The following is a 16,869-nucleotide window of genomic DNA, read 5'->3' on the forward strand; positions in this document are numbered from 1 at the left end:
GACATCTTGGACAGTTCAGATAGACCATCATAGAAAATACCTATGATGCTCCATTCTGAAAGCATGTCAGAAGGACACCTTCTGATTAATTGCTTGTATCTTTCCCAGGCTTCATAGAGGGATTCACCTTCCTTCTGTCTGAAGGTTTGGACTTTCACTCTAAGCTTGCTCAATTTTTGAGGTGGAAAGAACTTTGCCAAGAAGGCATTGACTAGCTTTTTCCAAGACTTCAGGCTTTCTTTAGGTTATGAATCCAACCATGTTCTAGCTCTGTCTTTTACAGCAAAGGGAAAAAGCATAAGCTTGTAGACCTCAGGATCAACCCCATTGGTCTTGACAGTGTCACAGATTTGCAAGAATTCAGCTAAGAACTGATGAGGATCTTCCAATGGAAGTCCATGAAACTTGCAATTCTATTGCATTAGAGAAACTAATTGAGGCTTAAGCTCAAATTCGTTTGCTCCAATGGCAGGGATTGAGATGTTTCTCCCATAGAAGTCAGGAGTAGGTACAGTAAAGTCACCAAGCACCTTCCTTGCATTGTTGGCATTGTTGTTATTTTTAGCTGCCATGGCTTCTTCTTGTTTGAAAAGTTCTGTTAGGTCCTCTATAGAGAGTTGTACTTTAGCTTCTCTTAGCTTTCTCTTCAAGGTCCTTTCAGGTTCAGGATCAGCTTCAACAAGAATGCCTTTGTCCTTGCTCCTGCTCATATGAGAAGAGAGGAGAAGAAAATATGGAATCCTCTATGTCACAGTATAGAGATTCCTTGAGGTGTCAGAGGAAAATAAAAATAGAAGGATGAGGTAGAGAAGAGAGAATTCGAACTTATCAAGAGAGATAGAGTTCGAATTGTTAATAATGGAGGGGTGTTAGTCCTTTAAATAGGAGGATTTGAGAAGAGGGGAAGAATCTCCGAAAATAAAGTAAAAGAATTTTGAAATAATTAAAAGAAATTTGAAATTTTGATTGATGATTTTCGAAAATTAAGATTGGGAAAGAAATTAAATGATTTTCGAAAAAGATTTTGAAATTAGAAATCAAAAAGATATGATTGAAACTTAATTTTGAAAAAGATGTGATTGAAAAGATATGATTGAGAAGATATGATTAAAAAAAGGAAAGTTTTAAAATTAAATTTGATTACTTGTCTAACAAGAAATTAAAAGATATGATTCTAGAATTTAAAATATGATCCTTTCTTAATAGGCAAGTAACAACTAGAAAATTTTGAATTAAATCATTAATTGTAACAAATATTTTCGAAAATAGTAATAAATAGAAAAATTGAAAAGAAATTGATTTTGAAAGGATATAATTGAAAAGATATGATTTGAAAAAGATTTGATTTTGAAAAATTATGAAAACTTGAAAAAGATTTGAATTAAAAACAAAATCTTCCCTCTAGTGTCATCCTGGCATTAAACACCCAGAATGGCATCCATTCTGGCGTTTAACACCCAAAATCCTACCTTTTTGGGTGTTTAATGCCCAGCCAGGTACCCTGGCTGGCGTTTAAACGACAGTTTTCCTTCTTCACTGGGCGTTTTGAACGCCCAGCTTTTTCTGTGTAATTCCTCTGCTGAATGTTCTGAATCTTCAATTCTCTGTGTTATTGACTTGAAAAGACAATTTTGAAAGGTTTTTTTGAATTTTTAATGATGAGAAACAATAAAAATGCAACTAAGATCAAATAAACAATGCATGCAAGACACCAAACTTAGAAGTTTGTATACTAAGGACTATAACAACAACAAAAGACACAAAATAAAAGAAATTAAAGATCAGAGCACTGAAATCATCAAGAACATCTTGAAGATCAATGAAGAATATAATGCATATATTCGAAAAATGCAAGAAGAATAAAGACATGCAATTGACACCAAACTTAAAAATTGATACTAGACTCAAACAAGAAACATAAAATATTTTTAATTTTTATGGTTTTATAAATTTTTTTTTGTGATTTTTCGAAAATTGAGTGGAAAAGAAAATAAAGGGATTCAAAATTTTTAATAAGAGTTCAAGGAATCATTGCAATGCTAGTCTAAGACTCCGGTTCAGGAATTAGACATGGCTTACTAGCCAACCAAGTTTTCAATGAAAGCTCCGGTCCAAAACACTAGACATGGCCAATGGCCAGCCAAGCTTTAGCAGATCATTGCTCACAACAGCAAAATTGATAGAAATCAACAAGCTCTTGTGATGATAAGTTGAAACCTCAGTCCAATAAGATTAGACATGGCTTCACAGCCAGCCAGACTTCAACAGATCATCATAAAACTCTAGAATTCATTCTTAAAAACTCTGAAGAATAAAATAGAAAAAAAAAATTTGTATTTTTGAAAAATTTTTCGAAAAAAAAATAAAAAGTAAAAATAAAATTACCTAATCTAAGCAACAAGATGAACCGTCAGTTGTCCAAACTCGAACAATCCCCGGCAATGGCGCCAAAAACGTGGTGCACGAAATTGCGATCATCAACAATAGCGTCAAAGACTTGGAGCTCTCAAACATGAATCACACTTTGTCACCATTCCGCACAACTAACCAGCAAGTACACTGGGTCATCCAAGTAATACCTTACGTGAATAAGGGTCGATCCCACGGAGACTGTCGGCTTGAAGCAAGCTATGGTAATCTTGTAAATCTCAGTCAGGCAGATTCAAATGGTTACGGAGAATTGATAATTAAAAGATAAACATAAAATAAAGATAGAGATAGAGATAGAGATACTTATGTAATTCATTGGTAAGAATTTCAGATAAGCGTATGAAGATGCTTTGTTCCTCTTGAACCTCTGTTTTTCTATTGCCTTCATCCAATCATTCATACTCCCTTCCATGGCAAGCTTTATGTTGGGCATCACCGCTGTCAATGGCTACTTCCCGTCCTCTCAGTGAAAATGTTCCAAATGCGCTGTCACCGCACGGCTAATCATCTGTCAGTTCTCGATCATGATGGAATAGGATCCATTGATCCTTTTGCGTCTGTCACACGCCCAACACTCGCGAGTTTGAAGCTCATCACAGTTATCCCTTCCCAGATCCTATTCGGAATACCACAGACAAGGTTTAGACTTTCCGGATCTCAGGAATGGCCGCCAATTGATTCTAGCCTATACCACGAAGGTTCCAATCTTAGATTAGAAACCCAAGAGATACGCATTCAAGCCATTGCTAGTAGAAGAAAGGTTGTTATCAGGCACATGTTCATAGGTGAGAATGATGATGAGTGTCACGGATCATCACATTCATCAAGTTGAAGAATGAATGAATATCTTAGAGAAGAAGTAGGTGTGAAATGAATAGAAAAACAATAGTAATTGTATTAATTCATGAAGAACAGCAGAGCTCCACACCTTAATCTATGGTGTGTAGAAACTCCACTGTTGAAAATACATAAGTACAGGGTCTAGGCATGGCCGAATGGCCAGCCTCCCCAATCGTGGACATAAAGATCAAAAGGTATCCAAAGTATGTGTGTGTAAAGTGTAATAGCAAAAGGTCCTATTTATAGAAAACTAGTAGTCTAGGGTTACAGAAATAGGTAATTAATGCAGAAATCTTCTTCCGGGCCCACTTGGTGTGTGCTTGGGCTGAGCATTGAAGCTTCCATGTGTAGAGACTTTTCTTGGAGTTAAACGCCAGCTTTTGTGCCAATTTGGGCGTTTAACTCCAGCTTTTATGCCAGTTCTGGCGTTTTGACGCCAGAATTTCTATGCTAACTTGGAACGCCAGTTTAGGCCATCAAATCTTAAGCAAAGTATGGACTATTATATATTTCTGGAAAGCCCAGGATGTCCACTTTCCAACGCAATTGAGAGCGCGCCAATAGGTTTTCTGTAGCTCCAGAAAATTCACTTCGAGTGCAGGGAGGTCAGAATCCAACAGCATCTGCAGTCCTTTTTCAGCCTCTGAATCAGATTTTTGCTCAGGTCCCTCAATTTCTGCCAGAAAATACCTGAAATCACAAAAAAACACACAAACTCATAGTAAAGTCCAGAAAAGTAAATTTTAAATAAAATAAATATAAAAATATAATAAAAACTAACTAAAATATACTAAAAAGTGGAAGTTCATGAGGTCATATCTCTAGAACTCTACAAAGTGGCTTACAAAACCTTCACTTTAGCAAGGTTGGCCTTCCCTCATTTCATCTGTCACCTATGCAATTTAGCTGGAGTTGTCATAGGAGAAGACATCCTCACTAAAGAGGACAAGCCCATCACTAAAAAGAGGATGGAGCAAATGAGAGAGCCCACTTATGGACCTCAACAAGAGCATGAGGAAGTCCCTCATCAAGAAATTCCTGAGATGCCTCAAGGGATGCATTTTCCTCCACAAAACTATTGGGAGCAAATCAATACCTCCCTAGGAGAATTGAGTTCCAACATGGGACAACTAAGGATGGAGCACTAAGAGCACTCCATTATTCTCCATGAAATTAGAGGGGATCAAATAGCCATGAGGGAAGAGCATCAAAGGAAAGGAAGAGACATAGAGGAGCTCAAGCGTTCCATTGGATCTTCAAGAGGAATAACTAGCCGCCATCACTAAGGTGGACCCATTCTTTAATTTCCTTGTTCTTTATTTTCTGTTTTTCGTTTCCTATGCCTTATGTTTTATTTATGTTTGTGTCTTTATTACATGATCATTAGTGTCTAGTGTCTATGTCTTAAAGCTATGAATGTCCTATGAATCCATCACCTTTCTTAAATGAAAAATGTTTTCTAAAAAAGAAAGAGAAATACATGAATTTTGAATTTTAAAATAGTTTAATTATTTTGATGTAGTGGCAATACTTTTTGTTTTTCTGAATAAATGCTTGAACAGTGCATATTTTTGAATTTGTTGTTTATGATGTTAAAATTGTTGGCTCTTAAAAGAATAATAAAAAAAGAAAAATGTTATTGATAATCCAAAATATCATAAAATTGATTCTTGAAGCAAGAAAAAGCAGTGAAAAAGTTTGCAGAAAAAAAAGTGGCGAAAAAAATAAAGAAAAAAAAAAGAGAAAAGAAAGAAAAAGAAAAAGTAAGCAGAAAAAGCCAGTAACCCTTTAAACCAAAAGGCAAGGGTAGAAAAAGGATCCAAGACTTTGAGCATTAATGGATAGGAGGGCCTAAAGGAATAAAATCCTGGCCTAAGCGGCTAAACCAAGCTGTCCCTAACCATGTGCTTCTGGCGTGAAGGTGTCAAGTGAAAAGCTTGAGACTGAGCAGTTAATGTCGTGGTCCAAAGCAAAAAGAGTGTGCTTAAGAGCTCTGGACACCTCTAACTGGGGACTCTAGCAAAGCTGAGTCACAATCTGAAAAGGTTCACCTAGTCATGTGTCTGTGGCATTTATGTATCTGGTGGTAATACTGGAAAACAAAATGCTTAGGGTCACAGCCAAGACTCATTAAGTAACTGTGTTCAAGAATCAACATACTGAACTAGGAGAATCAATAACACTATCTGAATTCTGAGTTCCTATAGATGCCAATCATTCTGAACTTCAAAGGATAAAGTGAGATGCCAAAACTGTTCAGAAGCAAAAAGCTAATGGCCCCGCTCATCTAATTAAGACTGATCTTCATAGATGTTTTCGAAATTTATTGTATATTCTTTTCTTTTTATCCTATTTTGTTTTTATTTGCTTGGGGACAAGCAACAATTTAAGTTTGGTGTTGTGATGAGCGAATAGTTTATATGCTTTTTGGCATTATTTTTACATAGTTTTTAGTATGATTTAGTTAGTTTTTAGTATATAATTATTCGTTTTTAAATAAAAATCACATTTCTGGACTTTACTATGAGTTTATGTGTTTTTATGTGATTTCAGGTTTTTTCTGGCTGAAATTGAGGGACCTGAGCAAAAATCTGATTCAAAGGCTGAAAAAGGACTGCAGATGCTGTTGGATTCTGACCTCCTTGCACTCAAAGTGGATTTTCTGGAGCTACAGAAGCCCAATTGGCGCGTTCTCAATTGCATTGGAAAGTAGGCATCCTGGACTTTCCAACAATATATAATAGTCTATACTTTGTCCGAGATTTGATGGCCCAAACTGGCACCAGAATTGGAGTTAAATGCCCAAACTGGCACCAAAGCTGGCGTTTAACTCCAGGAATAGCCTAAGCACGAAAAAGCTTCAATGCTCAGCCCAAGCACACACCAAGTAGACCCCGGAAGTGGATTTCTACATCTTCACTTATTTTTGTAAACCCTAGGCCATTAGTTCATTATAAATAGGACCTTTTACTAATGTATTCGTATGCTATCATAGACTATCATCTTTTCACGTTTGGAGGCTGGCCTCACGGCCATACCTCGACCTCATTTCACTTATGTATTTTCTGCGGTGGAGTTTCTACACCCCATAGATTAAGGTGTGGAGCTCTGCTGTTCTTCATGAATTAATACAAGTACTATTGTTTTTCTCCTCAATTCACGCCTACTTCTTCTCTAAGATATCCACTCGCACTTCAACATGATGAATGTGATGATCCGTGACACTCATCAGCATTCTCACCTATGAGCACGTGCTTGACAACTACGTCCGTTCTATCTGCAATAGCTTGAGTGCATATCTCTTGGGTTTCTAATCTAAGATTAGAACCTTCGTGGTATAGGCTAGAATTATTGGCAGCCATTCCTGGAATCTGGAAAGTCTAAACCTTGTCTATGGTATTCTGAGTAGGATCTGGGAAGGGATAACTATGACGAACTTCAAACCTGCGAATGTGGGGCGCAAGTGACAGTGTGCAAAAGGACAACGGTCCTATTCCGACGCTAGCGGGAACCGACAGATGATTAGCCGTGCGGTGACAGTGCATATGGATTTGTTTACATCCGAGAGGATTATACAGCTTGCCATGGAAGGAGGTAACGCATGGTTGGAAGAAGGCAATAGGAAAGCAGAGGTTCAGAAGCAACAAAGCATCTCCATACGCTTATCTGAAATTCCCACCAATGAATTACACAAGTATTTCTATCCTATTTTATATTTTATTTATCTTTTAATTATCAAAATCCCATAACCATTTTAATCCACCTGATTGAGATTTACAAGATGACCATAGCTTGCTTCAAGCCGACAATCTCCGTGGGATCGACCCTTACTCACGTAAGGTATTACTTGGACGACCTAATGCACTTGCTGGTTAGTTGCATCGGAGTTGTGAAGAAGTGTTGAAATCACTATTTCGCCTTACCAAGTTTTTAAATCACAATTTCGTGTACCAAGTTTTTGGCGCCGTTGCTGGGGATTGTTCGAGTTTGGACAACTGACGGTTCATCTTGTTGCTCAGATTAGGTAATTTTATTTTATTTTTAAGATTTTATTTTCGAAAAAAAAAGAAAATTTCAAAAAAAAAATAAATTATTCTATGTTCTTCAGAATTTTTAAGAATGAATTCTAGAGTTTCAGATGATGCTTTTATCATCACATGTAATGTTTTGCTGAAGCTTGGCTAGCCATGTCTAATCTTTTTAGACTGAAGCTTTAGACTAACATTGCATGATTCCTGGAATTCATATTAAAAAAATTTTGAATTTATTTTTTTTCTTTTTCCAAATAATTTTTGAGAAATACAAAAAAAATTTCATAAAATCATAAAAACAAAAAATTTTGTGTTTCTTGTTTGAGTCTAGTGTCACATTTTAAGTTTGGTGTCTTGTATATTTGTAATTTTCTTGTATTTTTCTAAAATATATGCAAATTGTTCTTCATTGATCTTCAAGTTATTCTTGTTGATTTTCTTGGGTCTGATCTTTAAATTCTCTTGATTTGTGTCTCTTGTTGTTTCTCATGTGCATTCTCAATTTGTTAGTTTCTCTAATATGAAAATTTCTAAGTTTGGTGTCTTGCATGCATTGTTTGATCTTAGTTTTTTTTTATGATTAGTTTCATTTTGTTATTTTTCTCTCTCATCGTTAAAAATTCAAAAAATTTTCAAAATTATGTCTTTTCAAGTCAATAATACAGAGAATTGAAGATTCAGAAAATACAGCAGAGGAATTACAGAGAAAAGGCTGGGCGTTCAAAACGCCCAGTGAGGAAGGAAAACTGGTGTAGAAGCAATTGCAACACTCACTAATGATACTAAAACAATGATGAAGTTCCTCGAGAAGCATATCATCAGCAGGTTCGGTGTCCCTAGGATACTGATCAGTGATGGAGGCACTCATTTCTGCAATAAATAGCTTGACTCTGCTCTAATCCGATATGGAATTAACCACAAAGTGGCAACTCCATATCATCCATAGACAAATGGGTAGGCTGAAGTCTCAAATAGAGAACTAAAACGAATCTTGGAACGAACTGTGAGTACCCGTAGAAGGGATTGGGCAAGAAGTTTGGATGATGCTCTGTGGGCATACAGAACAGCATTCAAAACTCCTATAGGGACCTCTCTATACCAGCTTGTGTATGGAAAAGCCTGTCATCTGCCAGTGGAACTGGAACACAAAACCTACTGGGCAACCAGGTTCCTAAACCTTAATGATAAGGTAGCTGAAGAGAAAAGATTACTCCAGTTGAATGAGCTGGAGGAATTCAGACTCAATGCTTTCGAAAATGCTAAAATTTACAAGGAGAAAGCAAAAAGATGGCATGACAGAAAGCTGTCATCTAGAGTCTTTGAACCAGGACAAAAAGTTCTGTTGTTTAACTCTAGGCTCAGATTTTTCCCTGGGAAATTGAAATCCCAGTGGAAGGGACCATATGTGATTACAAGTGTGTCACCATATGGATATGTGGAGATTCAGGATATTGATTCTGACAAAAAGTTCATTGTTAATGGACAAAGAGTCAAACATTATCCTGAAGGCAATGTTGAGCAAGAGTGCTCAAGACTGAGACTAAATTAATAGCTTAGTAAAAGTCCAGCTAAAGACAGTAAAGAAGCGCTTGCTGGGAGGCAACCCAGCCATTATCAAAACTTAGATGTTTATAACAATTATATAAGTCCATTTAATGTTTTTATTCATGTTTGTTAATGCTTTTTAGTGAGCAAGTCAAGGAAATGAAGGTTCGGAACATAAAGCAGAGGAATCACAGGAAAAAATAGCTCACTGGCGTTAAAACGCCAATAAAGAGGCAATTTGGGCGTTAAACTCCAAAATGGCTACCATTCTGGGCGTTTAACGCCAATAAAGGTATCATTCTGGGTGTTAAATGCCAGAATAGGCAGCATTCTGGGCGTTTAACGCCAGAAATGGCAGCATTCTGGGTGTTCAAAAAAACGCCCAGTAAAGAAGGATTTCTGGCATTTAACGCCAGTCAGGGTACCTGGTTGGGCGTTGAACGCCAAAACAGCAAGGGGGAGGTAATTTCGTTTCCAATTCAAATTTTTTCAAATTTTCATGTTTTAATTCATAATTTTCTACATCAAAATATTGCATAAATTCATTTTTTTATTTCCATTCCCAAAAATTAATAATCTTATAAAATCTTTTTAATTCTTTTTCAATTTTTTTCAATTATTTTTCAAAACGTTTTTGAAAACTCATTTATCTTTTCAATTTCTTTTCAAATCTTGTTAATTCATTCATATTCTCTTTTATTTCTTAGATGCATAAACGAAAATTCAGATTTAACTTCCTCATATCCTTTTCAAATGTTTCATATTTTACAAATCATATCCTTTATCAATCATATCTTCCTATCTTATCTTTTTCAAAAATAATTCGAAACCCATTCCCTTCCTCCCTTCAAATACACATTCGGCCAACCCCTCTTCACCCATCATTCGAATCCGTCTCTCCATCTATTCATCTTATTTCTTTTTATTTTGCTTGAGGACAAGCAAATCTCTAAGTTTGGTGTGTTTTTTGTGATCCCTGAGCTAAAAGAAATGAATCTCATAGCTCCCAAAGGAAGACAAACCACTTCAAGAGGTAAGAAAGAAAGCAATCTAAAGCCACTTTGGATGCATGAGAATTTTTGCACCAAAGAACATGCAGACCATTACTTCAAAATTGTGTGCAGAAGATCGGTGATCCGGAAAGTTAGGTTCAATCTGAAAGAAGATGAATACCCGAAGATCCAAGAACATATTCTAAATAGGGGCTGGGAAGTCCTGGATGATCCTGAGATACATGTTGGAAGAAACATGAAACAGGAATTCTATGCAAATCTGTGGATGATGGATGACGAGAGAATTTTTGCTAGTAAAGAAATTCACAAATAAATTCCCGTTGTAAGTATAGTTTCTAAACCAACTAAAATCCTTTCATACAAAAATTTGGTTGTCACAAGTAACAAAACCCAATAAAATTTATAACCGAAGTATTTGAACCTCGGGTCGTCTCTCAAGGAATTGCAGGGAAGTATGATTTATTATTGGTTATAGAAAAAGGTATATTTTTGGGTTTTTGGAATAAGGAACAAGTAATTTAAATGACAAGAAAAATAAATTAATAATAAAGTAAATTAATTATCATGAAAACCATTGCAAGGTATGAGAACTGGAAATCCCATTCTAGTTATCGTTATCAGGTGTGATGAAAATTGTTTATTGCTCCCACTTAGTTAACCCTTACTAAATAAAGGAAAGTCAAGTGGACTAATTAATTTGATTCCTCAAGTCCTAGTCAACTCCTGTGGAAAGACTAGCTTTAGAGGGATCCAAAACAATCAGCAAATTCCAATTTCCAATCAACAGCTGAGTTTGACAACTCAAATGTCACCAATTACTCAACCAAAGCAAAGGGGAAAAAATCTAAATTATTTATATCATAAATAAAAGAAAGCAATCATAAATCTGAAATACCTCAAATAGCATTAAATATAAATTCAAATCTAACATTGGAATTCATAAATCAAATTGGGAAAATAAATAATTAAAGTAATAGAATAAATAAAAGTAGAAGAGAACATAAATTAAAGGAACATTGAACCTGGAATATAGAAGAAGTAATCCTAAAACTAAGAGAAATCCTAAATCCTAAAACCTAAGAGAGAGAAGAGAGCCTTTCTCTCTAGAATCTACATCTAAAACCTAAAATTGTGAATATGAAAGTTGTCTTTCTGTTGTGTGAATGAATGGATTGATTGCCCCACTTTATAGCCTCTAATCTGTGTTTTTTGGGCCGAAAACTGGGTTAAAAATAACCCAGGGGCAATTTCTGGTACGTACAGGTCGCTGCAGAGCCACGCGTACGTGTCGTCCACGCGTTCGCGCGGATTGCATTTTTTCCAGGTCACACGTCCGCGTGATCCACGCATGCGCATTTCCTATCTTCAGGGCAGCTATAACAAATTATATAGTTTTGCGAAGCCCCGAATGTTAGCTTTCCAACGCAACTGGAACCATCTCATTTGGACCTCTGTAGCTCAAGTTATGGTCTATTTAGTACCAAGAGGTCAGGCTGGACAGCTTTAGCAGTTCCTTCAGTTTCTTGTATTCCTTCCACTTTTGCATGCTTCCTTTCCATTCTTTAAGCCATTCCTGCACTGTAATCTCTGAAAATAATTAACACACATATCACGGCATCGAATGGTAATAAGAGAGGATTAAACATAGGAAATTTAAGGCCAAAGAAACATGTTTTCAATCATAGCACAAAATCAGGAAGGAAAACGTAAAACATGCGATTTCTATGAATAAGCGTGAGTATAATGGATGTAAAACCACTCAATTTAGCATAATATAAACCATAAAATAGTGGTTTATCAACGGATAAGCAAAGACTAGAGGGAACTACTTTCCACTCCTTTCGAACCATGGTCAGAGGGAAGATTATTTACTTCCACTTTGACAAGGTGAGAAAAGTTCTCAAGCTTCCTCAACTACAAGATGATCCGGAATCCTTTAATAGGAGAATGGCCAAAGATAAAAGGCTAGATCAAGTTCTAGAGGACATATGCCTCCCTGGAACCGAGTGGATTACCAATACAAAAGGTGTCCCAAACCAGCTAAAGAGAGGAGATCTCAAACCAGTTGCTAGAGGTTGGGTGGATTTCATTGGTTGTTCTATACTCTCAACCAGCAACCATTATGAAGTCACTGTCAAGAGAGCAGTGATGATTCACTGTATTATGCTAGGAAAGGAAGTAGAGATTCATCAGCTGATCCCTGGTGAAATTTACATATTTGCAAACAAGGAATCCACTGATGCTAAATTGGCTTACCCAAGCTTGATCAGTTTGTTATGTAATGATGCGGGGGTGCAGATAGGCGTGGATGAATATATCCCAGTTGAATGCCCAATCACTAAAAAGGTTATGGATGGACCTTAAGTTCAAGACAACTCCATCAAGAGGAGGGCGCATGTGCTCCTCCCAGAAATTCCTCAATTTGAATATTGGACCCGCTTAGAAGCATCTGTCACCAAGCTGCAAGAAGCTATGGATCAACTCAAAGAAGAGCAATAGAATCAAAATAACATGCTCCGCAAACTGCTCAAAGAACAAGAGAAACAAGGGCGTGAGATACAGGAGCTAAATCGCCAGAAGCTACCCCTTGAAGAGCTAGACGTCCCACAAATTGAAGGAGCAAGTATCTCTCAAAATAAAGGTTATTGAGTCCTAACTCTATGATAACTTTTGTCATTAGAGACCTATTTTAAGAGTTACATGAGCATTAGTATTAGAGTCATTTATTTTTATGTCTTTAATTTCCTTTCTTTTATTGTCATTTGTCTGCTTTTATGTTTAGTTTCTGTCTTGTTTTTATTTTTATTACATGATTATTAGTGTTTAGTGTCTATGTCTTAAAGCTATGAATGATTCCATGAATCCCTCACCTTTTTTAAAAGAAAAATGTTTTTATTTGCAAAAGAACAAGAAGTGCATAATTTTGAAATTTATCTTGAAATTAGTTTAATTATTTTGATGTGGTGACAATACTTCTTATTTTCTGAATAAATGCTTGAACAATGCATATTTTTATAGTGAAGTTTATGAATGTTAAAATTGTTGGCTCTTGAAAGATGAATGAAAAAGAAGAGAAATATTATTGATAATCTGAAAAATCATAAAATTGATTCTTGAAGCAAGAAAAAGCAGTGAAAAACAAAGCTTGCGAAAAAAAAGGAGAAAAATCAAGCAAAAAAAGTTAATAACTCTTTAAACTAAAAGGCAAGGGTAAAAAGGATCCAAGGCTTTGAGCATTAATGGATAGGAGGGCCCAAAGGAATAAAATCCTGGCCTAAGCGGCTAAATCAAGCTGTCCCTAACCATGTGCTTGTGTCATGAAGGTCCAAGTGAAAAGCTTGAGACTGAGTGGTTAAAGTCGTGGTCCAAAGTAAAAAGAGTGTGCTTAAGAGCTCTGGGCACCTCTAACTGGGGACTCTAGCAAAGCTGAGTCACAATCTAAAAAGGTTCACCTAGTCATGTGTCTGTGGAATTTATGTATCCGGTGGTAATACTGGAAAACAAAATGCTTAGGGTCACGACCAAGACTCATAAGTAGCTGTGTACAAGAATCAACATACTGAACTAGGAGAATCAATAACACTAACTGAATTTTGAGTTTCTATGAATGCCAATCATTCTGAACTTCAAAGGATAAAGTAAGATGCCAAAACTGTTCAGAAGCAAAAAGCTACTAGTCCCGCTCATCTAATTGAAACTAATATTCATTAATATTTTTGAAATTTATTGTATATTCTCTTCTTTTTATCCTATCTTGTTTTTAGTTTCTTGGGGACAAGCAACAATTTAAGTTTGGTGTTGTGATAAGCAGATAATTTTACCTTTTTTTGCATTATTTTTAGGTAGTTTTTAGCATGTTTTAGTTACTTTTTATTATATTCTTATTGGTTTTTATGCAAAAATTACATTTCTGGACTTTAATATGAGTTTGTGTGTTTTTCTGTAATTTCTGATATTTTCTGGATGAAATTGAGGGACCTGAGCAAAAATCTGATTCAGAGGCTGAAAAAGGACTGCAGATGCTGTTGGATTCTGACCCTCCTGCACTCAAAGTGGATTTTCTGGAGCTACAGAAGCCCAATTGGCGCGCGCTCAATTGCGTTGGAAAGTAGACATCTTTGGCTTTCCAGCAATATATAATAGTCTATACTTTGCCCGAGATTTGATGGCCCAAACTGGTGTTAAACTCCAGCCAGAGACCTTTTTTCTGGAGTAAAACGCCAGAACTGGCACCAAAACTGGAGTTAAACGCCCAAAATGGCACCCAAGCTGGCGTTTAACTCCAAGAATGGCCTATGCACGTGAAAGCTTTAATGATCAGCCTAAGCACACACCAAGTGGACCCCGGAAGTGGATTTCTGCACTATCTGCACTTAGCTACTCATTTTCTGTAAACCTAAGTTACTAGTTTAGTATAAAAACTACTTTTAGAGATTCATTTTGTAACTCATGACATTTTACATCTCATATTGCATTTTCTACGGCATGAGTCTCTAAACCCCATAGGTGGGGGTGAGGAGCTCTGTTGTATTTCAATGGATTAATGCAATTACTACTGTTTTCTATTCAATCACGCTTGATTCTATTCTAAGATACTCACTCGTACTTCAATATAGAGAATATGATGATTCGTGACACTCATCATTATTCTTAAATCTATGAACGCGTGCCTAACAACCACTCCCGTTCTATCTGAGCTCAACGTAGTCATTGGACGACAGCTTGAGTGCATATCTCTTGGGTCTCTAATCCACGGACCGAGTCCGTGAGATTAGAACCTTCATGGTAGAGGCTAGAACCAATTGGCAGCATTCCTGGGATCCAGAAAGTCTAAACCTTGTTTGTGGTATTCTGAGTAGGATCTGGGAAGGGATGACTATGACAAGCTTTAAACTCGCGAATGTTGGGCGCAGTGACAGTGTGCAAAAGGATAGAGAGATCCTACTCCAACGCTAGTGAGAACCGACAGATAATTAGCCGTGCGGTAGCTGTACTTGGTATTTTTCATCCGAGACGAGAAATCCGACAGTTGATTAGCTGTGCAGACATCTTACCTGGTATTTTTCATCCGAGAGGATCATACAGCTTGCCATTGAAGGAAGCCATGCGTGTGTGGAGAAGAAGACAGTAGAAAAGCAGAGATTCAGACGACAAAGCATCTCCGGAACCTCAACCTGTTCCTCATTACTGAATTACAAGTACCATTTATTTCATGTTATTTACTTTTCTTAAACAAAATCATTTTTATCATTAATCTCCTGACTAAGATTTACAAGATAACCATAGCTTGCTTCAAGCCGACAATCTCCGTGGGATCGACCTTTACTCACGTAAGGTATTACTTGGACGACCGAGTGCACTTGCTGGTTAGTTGTGTGGAGTTTTGAAAAGTGTGGTCACAATTTCGTGCACCAGTTTACCTTTTTATTTTGGATTGCTAAACTGTTCATATATGATATGTTACTTGAGTAAATGCTACTTGCTCTAATTGTACCTTAATTATGTATTACTTGTCTGTATTGCTTGTGTTTGTACAAATGAGAGATCTCTCATGTTGGTGTCAGTTGACATTGAGGGCTGTTCTTGACACGATGAGTTGATGATATAATTAAATAATGATAATGATTATTAATTGAGATAATTTAAGCTCCCTAGGTAGACGCAGTGAAGTGATTTAACTTGCTCCAGGTAGAGAAAGAGACAATTGGTAATTGGAGTACTAAGGCTGAATTATTGGTTATAGTTGTTATGAATTGAGTGATGTGAAGTTTGAAAAGAAGAGAAAGATGAGGTGTGGCCTAGACTTAGTATCACCTAGAACAGTTGCCTAATTCATGGATTAGTGAGAACCTAGGATGAATAATTGACGAAGGGAGTTTAAGATGCTTAGAAAGTTTTTATTACAGTGCATTGCATTTATTTGGCACTTTTACCGTACTGGGAACCCATGGATCGGGGGTTCTCATTCCGTATATATCTCTTGTTTTTCAGATACAGGTCCAGGTGCTCAATAGTGAGTTACGGTTTGTCTGAAAGACAGCGAAGACCTTTGTATTTTTCTGCTTTATATTTTGTTTAGGATCTCTCCATCTTTATATTGAAAAACCTATATTATGTATTAACCTCTTTTGGAACTTGCCTATAGAGCCTTTATGTATATTTTGGGAGAGATAGGACCTAATGTTGTCAAATTGCTTTTATTCTATACCTAGCCGGCATAAACTTCGCGGGTCACACTAGTGACTATTTATCAATGTTGTATATCAATATTTTGTTTTATCTTAGTCTTCCCTACGAACTTATCTTTATGACGTTTGAGATCAAGCTTTATCTCCGTCTTAATTATCGGTTACACGAGTTTTACGACTTCGCGATTTTATTTCTTTTCAGGCTTCTCGATTAATACTCCTTTCGATTATACTTCTAACTATGTATTAACAATCCACCTGAGAGTTGTACCACCTTATTATCATTGACTTATGACTCGAGCTTAGAGATTTGAATATTAGGGTGTTACAGTGCATAACATATTTCATCATCAATGACTTGCATTGTCTTCATGAATGTGAGCATGCTTGTTTTGAAAATTTTTTGATCCTGTTTTTGGTTAAGTTCAATAATTATCATGCCACTAATTTCTAACCCACTTTTCTAACTTTTGACTTAATTGACTTTCTAACTTTTCTTTTTAGTTTTTCAAACTAACTCTTTTATATTCTTTTGGGCATGATAATTGTTGTTTCTTAACAAACAAGCATCTTTACCATCATTGCAAGAATTCTTGGATTGTGTTTATGATGGATGTCTGAATTCTATTTTTCTTGTATTCCAAGAATTTATTTCTTTGGCTCACTTCATGAATGTACCTCAATACCCTTCTGTTTCCTATTTTCTGTCTGTTGTTTATATACTTGCTTTTCATACCTCTGCTTTGTTTAATATTCTGTATTCTGTAATTTATATTTTTCAGGATGTCTGACAGAGGTAAAGGGAAAGCCAAGGCCACCTCC

This window comes from Arachis ipaensis, chromosome B04 (assembly GCF_000816755.2).
Source record: "Arachis ipaensis cultivar K30076 chromosome B04, Araip1.1, whole genome shotgun sequence".
In the NCBI taxonomy this organism is placed as follows: domain Eukaryota; kingdom Viridiplantae; phylum Streptophyta; class Magnoliopsida; order Fabales; family Fabaceae; genus Arachis; species Arachis ipaensis.